The sequence below is a fragment of the Anomaloglossus baeobatrachus genome, chromosome 7, assembly GCF_048569485.1.
Source record: "Anomaloglossus baeobatrachus isolate aAnoBae1 chromosome 7, aAnoBae1.hap1, whole genome shotgun sequence".
Classification (NCBI taxonomy): domain Eukaryota; kingdom Metazoa; phylum Chordata; class Amphibia; order Anura; family Aromobatidae; genus Anomaloglossus; species Anomaloglossus baeobatrachus.
Window position 1 is genome coordinate 105,531,210 of NC_134359.1, and position 12,674 is coordinate 105,543,883.

Here is a 12,674-nt window from a genome sequence, read left to right on the forward strand (position 1 = left end):
ATCGCTTGGGCTGCGTCGCCCTGACCAGGGGCATTACCTCCTGCAGCGTCCATTTTTCTTCAAAAAAATCTGCGCGCTCCCTTTCCACTTCCTGGATCAGAACGCTCTCCGAATTGTGGGGATTCTGGGGCGGCCACACCTCTTCGTGGGCGGTGCTCTTTTCCCTCGCGCGGGCTGCAGCGTGCGCTTTTGAAGATGGCAATATGGCGGCGGTTCAATTTTTTTTTTTGCGGTCGGACCTCTGAGGCGCACGGTCACCTGTCTGAACAGGTCTAGTCCTAATCCTGTTCGTGACGCCAGAAGTTGTGAAGCCCCGCTAGTATGTGTCGGTGCAGTACCTTCAGGGACTCCACGTGGATGGAACAGTCTGGTCACAGGTAGGGAACCTTCTTTTAGGATTGTCGTGACGCCACTCTCAGTATTGCGGTCAGCGGGGACCGCCACTGCAGATTAAGGGATGCCTGGGGCTGATGGTGGGTGCAGTCAGTATATTAGCCCCCTGAGAGTGAGGCAAGCCCCAGGCCCCGGTGTATGTGTGTGGGACCACAGGTCGCAGAATGACTCAAACACAGTCCAAGAAGTCTTTCAACGTGTTTACTCACTGTTTGGAGGTCACGGTGAGATGCCCGGGCGACACTGTGATAACCAGGTTGAACCAGGAATTCCAGGAGGCCGTTCTGAGGGTAGCTGTCCACTCGCCTTCCTTGCACTCTTTCTGTTTTAGGAGGATCCTTTGCTTGAAGCGTGGTAGGACCCCTCCAGGGAAGCTGTTACCACCCTGCTCCCCTCTCTCTGGCTCGTCTGCCGGCAGCGTGGCCTTGGTGGGATGGCTTCTGGCCCTGTCCCCTTATGGGCCTGGTGATTGCTGCTTGGCTCAAGCTCTGTGTAGTCGTGGTGAGGGCATGAAGTACCCCCCCCCACCTGTAGGTTAAGCAGCTCTGGATGATCTGCTGCCTGTACTGGGGACCTAGTTCCCCTTGTGTGCTCGGATACCGGGATCTCCGTACTCAGCCACCCTTCTCTCTGGATGATTTTCAGGCCGACCCACGGTACTCCTTTCTCCCCCGCTTTCAGCTACTGCACTCCTCAGGACCTGTCTGACACGAGAGCTCCTCTGCTCCCTTCCCCACACTTCAACTTCTTCCTCTAGACTCTCCTCTTCCTCTCTCTCTCTGCCCTGCTTCCTAGCAACCAGCCCCTGAACACACCCCCAGCTGGGAATTGAAAGTTAACCCCTTCTGGCTACCCAAGGGTCCCCTCTGGTAATGTGGGAGGCCTGGTCACTATATGTTTGTGTGTGCACCTCATCCTGGCCTTTGGAGATTACCTGGAAGCATTGCTCCCGCATGGGTGCAATACTCTGTGGTGCCTGACCAGGTCAGGGGCGCCACAACTTCAGGTAAATGTTTTTCTGAAGATCCAATCTTCACCTGACATTATTAACTTTTCTTAATGACAAATTAAAAAAGGCATAACATTTTCTGTAAAAACGTAGCTTAGGAACAAATGTATTTCAGAACATGAAAGTTGTTTCCATAGCAATAGGATATATTTTTGTCCTATAAATAAATATATATTTATTTATTAAACATAAAATCTGCATAGTTATACAGTGGTATCATAGGAGGGGAAATCTAATATTGTTACTAAATATCACAATCCAGTGTTTGGACAATATGGGGAACAACCGGAATGGAAGAAATAGTATTTTGCATGAATATTTTTAAAGGGGTTGTTCACTACTTTAACATTGATGGCTTATCCTAAGGGGCATTTTGCACACTACAACATCGCAGGTGCGATGTCGGAGGGGTCATGTCGAAAGTGACGCACTTCCGGCGTCGCACTCGACATCGTAGTGTGTAAATCCTAGATGATACGATTAACGAGCGCAAAATCATCGTAATCGTATCATCGGTGTAGTATCTGGGAATGCCATAATTACGCGACTGCAACAGGTACGATGTTGTTCCTCGTTCCTGCGGCAGCACACATCGCTGTGTGTGAAGCCGCAGGAGCAAGGAACATCTCCTACCTGCGTCCTGCAGCTCACGCCGGCTATGCAGAAGGACGGAGATGGGCGGGATGTTTACGTCCCGCTCATCTCCGCCCTCCGCTTCTATTGGCCGCCAGCCATGTGACGTCGCTATGACGCAGCACAACCCGCCCCCTTAATAAGGAGGCGGGTCGCCGGCCAGATCGACGTCGCAAGGCAGGTGAGTCCATGTGAAGCTGCCGTAGCGATAATGTTCGCTACGGCTGCTATCACAAGATATCGCTGCTGCGACGGGGGCGGGGACTATCGTGCTCGGCATCGCAAGCATCTGCTTGCGATGTCGTTGTGTGCAAAGTGCGTGCCCCTGAGAATTGGTGATCAATGTCTGATCGGCTAGGGTTCGACACCCGGTATCCCGCCAATCTTCTATTTTGCGTGCCGCTGTGCTGGCGGCGGCCCAGGTGGCCGGAAATGCTCTGTTCTGATACTGGCCATGGCTGAGTACTGCGCATCCACCTCTTATTCAAATTGTTATTGGCACCGGGAACCACTGATCAGTTGAGATGCCGGGTATAGGACCACTGCCGATCACACATTGATGACCTATCCTAAGGATAATATAAGGATAAAGTAGTGGACAACCTCTTTAAGCCAAAACCAAAAGTGGATCATACAGAGAATACTAATATAATGAAAAATGTATTGTGTGTGTTTGACCCACTTGGTCTACAAATATGATACGATACGATACAATACACTTTATTGATCCCGTGGGAAATTATGGTATCACAGCAGCACAACTTAAATCATAACATGAATTACATAATTGACAAGACAGTAGAGTTGACAGAAGAACATTATACATTAGATTAGGACATACACAGCGGATGAACTCTAAGTTGAAGAAATAAAGTAGAGATTCACCTTGATGATTTAACACTAATATTATTGTTGTACATTCCCATAGCAGTTGGCACAAATGATTTCCTATATTTTTCCTTCTTACACCTCAGAAGGATTAGCCGGTTACTGAAGGTGCTCTTCTGTCTCATGAATAGCTCATATAATGGATGTGCATTATTATTCATGATCGCCATACACTTTTTCAGAGTTCTTCTCTCCACTACCTCCTCAAAAGAGTCCAGATTGCAGCCAACAGCGGAGCTTGCCTTCTTGATAAGCTTATTCAGCTTATTAGTATCAGAGACACGCACACTACTACCCCAACATATGAGTGCAAAAAAGATGGCACTTGCCACTACAGACTGGTAAACTAAATCCCGACTAAAATATTGCTACTCTTTTAATTGCCTTTGTTCCAATAAAATTCATTTTTGGGATGAGTGGAGAACCGCTTTCAATATGCATGGAGGTCAATTTGAAAATTTGGTGATACCTTTCGGTTTTTCAAAACTTAATAAATTACATTTTTTGCTCTCTGGTGGGTAGTTTTGTTGTGAATGACATATTGATTTGCTCACGTTCCTGTGTGAGTTGGAATAGCCCTGACCACAGACTAAAGAATGGCAACTCAGACCTATTCTGCCTGATCGGCCATCGAGCACATCACATTCCTCCTAAAGAACCGGAGGGCAGAGGTAGAATGCAAATTAGGCTGCTTTCACACTACGTTTTTTTAACAGCCGTCATGAACGTTTTTTTAACGCAAAAGTGGATCCAGTGCAAATGCGTTTTCATTTCAATGCAATTGCAATGGACTCGCGTTAACATGCGTTTGAGTGCGTTATAGTGAGGATCCAGCGACTTGCAGTTTTTTAACATTGTTCAAAAACGCTACTTGTGCGTTTTTGAGCTGCGTCCAAATACTGCAAATTGCTGGATCCTGACTAAACAGCATGCAAACACATGTGAACGCTGCATGCTGATAGACAGGATCCTGCTTGCTCTACTGAGCATGCCCAGAAACCAGCCTCGGGTGATCAATTCCTCTCTCTCCTCCCTCTCTCCCCCTCCCTCTCCTCTCTCTCTCCCCCGCCTGAGAGCTGCGGACACTCGTAACCAAGGTAAATATCGGGTAACCACTTCTCTTACTTACCCGATGTTTACGTTGGTTACGTGTACAGACGCTCGTAACCAAGATAAATATCGGGTATCCAAGCAAGTTACCCGATGTTTACCTTGGTTACGAACCTCCGCAGTTGTAAGAAGCCGGCTCTCAGTCTGGCACGTTTAGTTCCCCTCACTCCCGATCACATGACTCCAATGCCCGCCCCTAAACATCCAGTGACAGGATCCTGCAAAATAACACATGCGTTAGCATGCGTTTTTTGCTGTAAAAGCAGGATCCGCTTTTACAGCAAAAAAATGTTCATGACGCATGTTAAAAAAACATAGTGTGAAAGCAGCCTTACCTACAAAAGGGAAGGTGTGCTAAAGTAGAAAGTGATCCCTGAGTGAGTAAGAAACAACAAATTAGAAAATGCAAGAAAGGGTGAATATTGCTAAAGAATATGCCGCCTATTTACTGTCAACAAACAGAAGATAGGTGAAGAGTTGAGGAAAAAACACAGCAGAAAGAAATGTCCTAGCTTGTAACCGACTGACTGGCATAAACAAACAGTAATATGGCTGAACAGCAAAATAAGCATTTCACCAGCAGGAATTACCAGCAGGGTTAAAGTAGATAAAGCTGGACCTGAATGATAAGTGGGCAGGCAAATGAGTAAATGAATACAGAATAGAACTAAAACAAGGCTAAAAGAACCTAAAACAACTGGTCAAAATGTGTATCTGCTGTGGTCTGGCAGAGAGAGAAGCCAACCACAAAGCACAGACTCTTAAGGTTCGATTCAATTTGTGTTCACCGACTTCACCTGTATTCGTCGAATCGTTCGACGAATTATCTGAACCCGATTGAATTCAATAGGTGGCAAAAACAAAGGCATAGACAACACCTTTAGCGGGGGCCAAAATAGCTCAAATAATTTTACAGTGGAGCCACACTATTGTGGCAAAGCCATTAGCTTCCTAGACTATTAACATAAGAAATATTGAGGTGGATGTGTGGTGCCCCTGCGGCTTCAGGCACCACAGGGTACTGCACCTCACCCAGGGTGCAGTATTCATCTCGGATACAGATGAGGTCATTGCCGGGAAACCACCACAACACATCCAACACACAACTCAGGAGCTCTGGGACTGGGCCAGGGTAGGTGCCAGAGGTAGCCATCATGAGGTTTGGGACCTCTTGCTCATTAGTTTAGCAACCTGGGGGGCAGGGCACCTGCAGGGAAAGTGAGGAGCCATCTCACACAGCGTTCAGGTCAGACTCAGAAAGAGACGTCACAAGAGACTGGACAGAAAGGGGCCCGTGGTCAGGAGCTGGAAGCTCGACCCAGGTTCTTAGGAAAAGGGGGATCCCAGGGTTTGCGGGGACTGCAGCAGGCACCCGTGACCCGTTCCACGGCGCAGGAGCTGGGGTGGAGGGAAGACCACTGGAAAGGACACACAGAAAGAAACACCGGCCTTGACCTCTGAACTATCCGGGATCGGCTGAAGCCCTACACAGCGGAACACGGCACTCCAAAGGCAGTGTAACTTCAGTGAGTAAAGAACTTGAACTGCACCCTCTGTGTCATCCCATCATTGCCAGTGCTCCCATCATCGCGCCCCTGTGCCATAGGCGACTACTACTCCCAACATCTTCCCTGGGACCTAGCTCTACCTGTGGAGAGCTGTAACAACCAAGCTGCATCACAATCTGCCCCAGAAGACATATTCTGCAGCAGCGGCTAATAATTGGCGGCATACCACAGGTGGTGTCACGAATAACTACTCCCTTCATCCCCATCTTTATTGACACCGCCGGGGTCACGAAACCGGGCCAGGCCACTGTGACATCCCTATTCCGACACCAGCCCAGTGATGAGTAATCCCCAAGACCCCGTGAGTGACAGGTATAGGCATGGTGGGCTGGGAGCCCTCATAGTCATGCACTTCATTAAGAAGGTCAGTATGAAGCTAGGATGACATAATCAGTTTGCCAAATGGCAAGCCCTCCAGTGCACAAACCTGTGCCTCCAAAATGTGCTGTCTGAGATTAATCCCCAGAGCACCCACCACTAGCACTTCACCAAAAATTCTGACTGTATTTTTGTCCGTGAACTATGCAACAAAGCATTAGCCTTAACATTCTTAGTACCAGGTAGATATGTCAGAAAGAAATCAAACCAAACAAAAAACAGTGCCCCCCGGACCTGTTTAGTATTCAAGCATTTAGCAGCATTGACACACAGTAAATTTTTGTGCTCTGTAAAGACCATTACTTTCCAACCAATGCCTCCATTCCTCTAAGGCCTAAAACACACTTCCGCAAAAAAAACGTCCGTATGACAAGGTCCGTTTTTCGGGTCCGTGTTCCGTATTTTTGGGGCGTTTCTCCAGTACGTATGGCATCCGTGTGATGGCGTATGCGAGCCGTGTGTGCGTGTGGAATGTCCATATTGACATAAAATACGAACGTGTGCTGTCCGTGTGCTGTCCGTTTTTAAAGGCCCGCATTCTTACCCAATTAACGATTTTAATCATTCATCATGAGATCCTGGTGTTGTTGTTTGCTTTTCAATTGTCCTGATAGATTGGAAACAAGTGTTTCAGATTTCATGATTAAAAACGGACATGGACGATACGTGCTGAACACGGACATACTCCGTGTGAGGTCCGTGCAGGCACGGACCCATAGACTAAAGCGGGTCCGTGCCTGCGTGCTGCTGGCCAAAAACGGACATGTCGTCCGTGTAGAAAAGCGCACACACGTACTTACGACACGGACACACGTTCCGTGTGATTTTACGTGTGTGTGCCATCTACCATTGAATAACATGGGTCTCCGTGTGTACGTGTCTCCGGTACGTGCAAATACGTACCGCACACGTACAAAAAAAACGGATGTGTGTTGCGGGTCTAAAGCTCTCTTATCAGACAAGAGTTCCCGATCGCATATATCATAATTGGACTTCGCTTATGTGATCTTCCCAAAAAAAAAGCACAAGAATGAAAGTAACCATCCTTTTTCTGTTAAAAAATGGCAGCCATCCCTACAGTAGAAGCATCTACCTCAACAATAAAAGGCAAATCAACATTGGGTTGATTGACGACTGGAGCTCTAGAAAAAGCTGTCTTGAGAGGCATCAACAGCTTCAGCAGACTAAGAGGAAAAATCAGTACTACCTTAGTCATATCAGTAAGAGGTTTGACTATGACAGATAAGTACTTAATGAACTAATAATTAGCAAGACCTAAGAACCTCTGTAAAGCTTTAAGATTAGTAGGTTGTACCCAATCAAGGACGGCCAGTACCTTAACGGGTACCTTTAGTAGAAACCAAACAATACAAAAACTTAATCTGCACCTCAAACTGATACCTCTAGTTTGGCAAATAAAAAGGGTTCTGAAACACTGCTGGAGCAGTGGTAAAACTGACTGGAATCACCAAATTTTCAAAGGAGCCTCAGGCATATTGAAGGCGGTCTTCCACTCAACTTGGCGAACATGTGTGAGGTTATATGCTCCTCTCAAATCCAGTTTAGAAAACCAATTGACCCCCGTAGTAAATTAAACATATCAAAAATAAGAGGTAGTCGGTATGCATTACGTAACGTAATCTTATTAATCTCTCTAAAAGTCAAACACATTCTCAACCTTAAAGGGGTTGTCCGACATAGCAAAAATGTTTGAGTTTAAGCTAATCTGTGCTGTATTGTCATATTAAACACCCCTACATTGTTATTTTTTGTTTTCTAACTTTTGTTCCTCTTGAATTCACCCTTTATTCTCTGCAGCTTCTTGTTTACATTCAGCTCCAACAAACTGACCACTTCCTGTGCAAAACCTCACAGTCACAGCTGGCACCGCCCGGCCTCACTGTCCAGCCCCACCCCAGTGTCCAGTCCCACCCTCTGCCCACACCCTGCACACACATTCCCTGTCAGTATATTCTGCCCCAGCACCTGACCTGTTATCCCTACAGCATTGCAAATAACAGCCCCACATCGGGCTCTGCACCCCACACCACATCCGGCTGTGCACCGCATACACAGACCTCAGGCTGTGCACCGCATACACACACATCAGGCTGTGCACCGCATACACACACATCAGGCTGTGCACCGCACACACACACACATCAGGCTGTGCACCGCACCGCACACACACACACACACCAGACTGTGCACCGCACACACACACACACACATCAGGCTGTGTACCGCATACACACACATCAGGCTGTGCACCGCACACACACACACACACATCGGGCTGTGCACCGCATACACACACACACACATCAGGCTGTGTACCGCATATACACACACACACATCGGGCTGTGTACCGCATACACACACACACACACACATCAGGCTGTGTACCGCATACACACACACACACACACACACACCAGACTGTGCACCGCACACACACACACACACACACACACATCAGGCTGTGTACCGCATACACACACACATACACATCGGGCTGTGCACTGCATACACACACACATACACACACACACACATTGGGCTGTGCACCGCATACACACACACATACACACATACATCGGGCTGTGCACCGCATACACACACACACACACATTGGGCTGTTCACCGCATACACACACACATCGGGCTGTGCACCACATACACACACACAAACACACACACACACATCGGGCTGTGCACCGCATACACACACACATACACACACACATCGGGCTGTGAACTGCATACATACACACACATAGGGTTGTGCACCGCATACACACACACATACACACACACACACATCGGGCTGTGCACCGCATACACACACACATACACACACACACACACATCGGGCTGTGCACCGCATACATACACACACACATACACACACACACATCGGGCTGTGCACTGACTCCCCCCCCCCCCATAGGGAGTACATACTCACCCTTCCTCGGTCCCCACCGCTCCTGCACATTCGCGCGCTGTCTGTGCTCTGGACATATCAGCACAGTAGTGACGTCACCGCTGTGCTGAAGAGAGCACAGACAGCGTGCAGTGATGAGAAGCATCCTTCTCATCAGCGCTTTCAAATATACCGGCATCTGTGATCTGTGATGCCGGTATATTTTATATTTGCATGTGTGATCCTGAGCAGGAGCCCGGTGCTGGCGCTGACACCGCTGCAGCTGCCGCCAGGCCCCGCCCCCAGGTCACGGGTCCCACAGCAGTGCAGGGGGAGGTTGTGGGCAGAGTACGGGGTGCGGGGGAATGTGTGGGAGGGTGCAGGGAAGGGGGGCGGGGCTCATCGCACTGAAGCCGCCCAGCAGGGAGGCGACATGCTGTTTCCACATTTGCATGTCAACATGGCCCTGCCCATGTTGACATGAAATGACCGGAAGCAGCAAAATCGCGGCAGGAGTGGTCACATGACTGCTCTGAGCCGGGGGAGAGGGGCTGACAGCAGGGCAGGTAAGTGGTCTCTATCTACTTACCTGCCCCAATGTAGCCCAATAGGGAAATAATAAAAAAAAGCAAATTAAGCCGGATAACCCCTTTAAGCCTGCTTTACACCATACGTTCCAGCATACGATATCGTATGCGATTGTACCCGCCCCCATCGTATGTGCGGCACGTTCAAATTGTTGAACGTGTCGCACAAACGAATAACCCCCCCGTCACACGTACTTACCCGTCCATACGACCTCGATGTGGGCGGCGAACATCCACTTCCTGGAGTGGGAGGGACGTTCGGCGACACATCGACGTCACGCGGCAGCCGGCCAATAGAAGCGGAGGGGCAGAGATGAACGGGACGTAAACATCCCGCCAACATCCTTCCTTACGCATTGCCGTTGGGAGCTGCCGGACGCAGGTAAGATCTGTTCATCGCTCCCGGGGTGTCACACACTGCGATGTGTGCTGCCTCGGGTACGATAAACAACCTGACATTCAATTTTTAGGAATTGAACGACGTGCATGCGATGAACGTTTTACCGTTCAATCGCAATCGGACGTAGATGTTACATGCTACAATGTAACTTACGATAGAGAAAAAAAAGACATTTTCAGCTCACCTGTAGCCTGGGCTGTGGAATCCAGCAAGTGCACGGTATCCACCGGCAGGTCCCAGCCGGTAATGCAGAGGTAAGAAGTTGAAGGAAGGATCCGGCACAAAAAAACTCCTTATAGTAAAAACATCGTAGCCTTTATTTTAAACGTTAAAAACCAACATGTAGTGGAGACCCAAGATTGTATCTATAACGGGGGAGCTTTACGCGTTTCGGACTTGAATAAAAACAAAAAAGTCCTTAGTCATAAGTGCCCCGTCTGCAACACGAGCCTACTAAAATAGACTAACCCATCAGTCAGACACTGGGGAGGGGCGGAAGCAACATAATTGCATGGGAAAAACAGGTGAAGAAAAGAAGCTCACATTAAATCGTATCACATTATTAAATATAAGTATACATATATGTATATATATATGCATGCACACGTACATGCACACAAGTGACTCATTAGATTTTATAAGGTGCAAGGCCATCCACATGGATGTAAATAATGTGAATATGAACAATAACAGAAATAAAAATAAGTCCAGATTATATTATGCTAATAGCACATGATTATAAGAATAAATAGAGCAATATGAATAGATGACTGTTCACAGAGAATGGAATAAATTACTCGCGGAAAAACAAAAACAAAAAAAAACAAAACCTTTTTTATATCTTTCAAAAATAGGTAAATGTGCATACATATTCAGGGATATTCCTAAAAAATGTACCGTTTGGGACACCAGGGTATCTAGAATTGGGTTTTGATATCTATTTTGCCTCAGAGGGAAAAAAAAACAAACAAAAAAAAAATAAAATAAAACAACCTTTTTTATATTTTTTTCCAAAAATAGGTAAATGTGTATATATACAGGGATATTCCTAAAAAAATTACCGTTTGGGCCATCAGGGTATCTAGGATTGGGTTTTGGTATCTATTATACCTCAGAGAAAGAAAAAAAAAAATCTCTCTTTCTCTCTCTTTTTTTTTTTCCCTTCCCTTTTCTCTTCCCTTACCTCTCCTTTCTCTTTCCCTTCTTTCCTTCTTTCCTTTCTTCTCCCAAAAATAGGCAAATGTATACATATATGCATACATACATATACATATATATATATATATATATATATATATATATATATATATATATATATATATATATATATATATATATATATATATATATATATATATATGTATATATATATATATATACATTGTGAGACTGTGACCGGGGTTATCTATGACGGCCGGTATGTCTCGCCCAGGTTGTGCTCACTCCATGATAGAAAGTGAATCCACTATAGGGTTAATGCTGTTTCCCTACAGACTGAAGGAAGGGTTAAATAGAATCAGGAACGAGGGCAGGTGTGCCGGGTGTGAGGGAGTGATCACAACTCCCTGAGTCTCTGCTGGAGAGACATGTATATTGCTGTGGATTTTTGTTTGGACATTAAACACCGTGTGCTGTGAACCTTGATGCCTGGATCCCGTGTCTTCTGCTGCGCAGCCGACCGCGCTACCTCACATATGGTGGAGAATCGGCGGGCATGACAGCCGGTGAGGTGTAGCATCCATCCCTGGTGACCCAGCTGCGCATGTCCTGGATTCGAGCGGCTATACTACAGCCCAAACCCGGCGACGCCATGGAGGACATACTAAAGCATTTGGCTCAGGCTAATGCACAGCAGCAACAGACCAATGCACACCTGCTCCAATCCTTGCAAGTGCAGGAAAAAAAACTCCAAGAACAGTTGGATCAGGCCAATGCACGTCAGCAGCAATCCTTGCAAGTGCAGGTCAAAATGCACCAAGAACAGATGGAGCAGGCCAATGCACGTCAGCAGCAATCCTTGCAAGTGCAGGACAAAAGGCACCAAGAACAGATGGAGCAGGCCAATGCACGTCAGCAGCAAGCCTTACAATTGCAGGAAAAAAGGCACCAAGAACAGATGGTTCTCCTGGCCAAGTCGATCCGTGCCGGACCGGCAGCAACAACCCCGGGACCGGGTGACGACGGCAGCGTCCGGAAAGCGGTGAGACAAGCGTTGCAAAAGATGACCCCGGGTGATGATGTGGAAGCGTTCCTGGCGGTGTTTGAGCGGGTGGCCGAGCGGGAAAAGCTGCCGACCCCGCAGTGGGCTGAGGTATTGTCGCCCTATCTGACGGGGGAACCCCAAAAAGCGTACCTGGACCTCGGTACCGAGGACGCCATTGACTATGTGACCCTGAAAGCCGAAATACTGGCTCGGTTGGGGGTGAATACCTATGTACGGGCTCAGCGGGTAAATCAGTGGTTCTATGAGGAAGCCAAACCCGTACGCTCCCAGGCCTATGACTTATTACATCTTGTAAAAAAGTGGTTGCAGCCTGACACTCTGAGCCCGGCGCAAATGGTGGAAAGGGTAGTAGTGGATCGTTTTGTGCGCACTTTACCCGTCACCGTTCAACGGTGGGTAGGACAGGGTGACCCGAGTACCCTGGACCAATTAGTGTCCCTGGTAGAGCGGCATGTGGCTACGCAGGACTTGATACGGGACAGTGAGACTTTGCGTACCGCCCGTCGGTCCGGCCCCTCCAAGCCTAGGGCCAAGGACCCACCGCCGACACCGGTACAGGA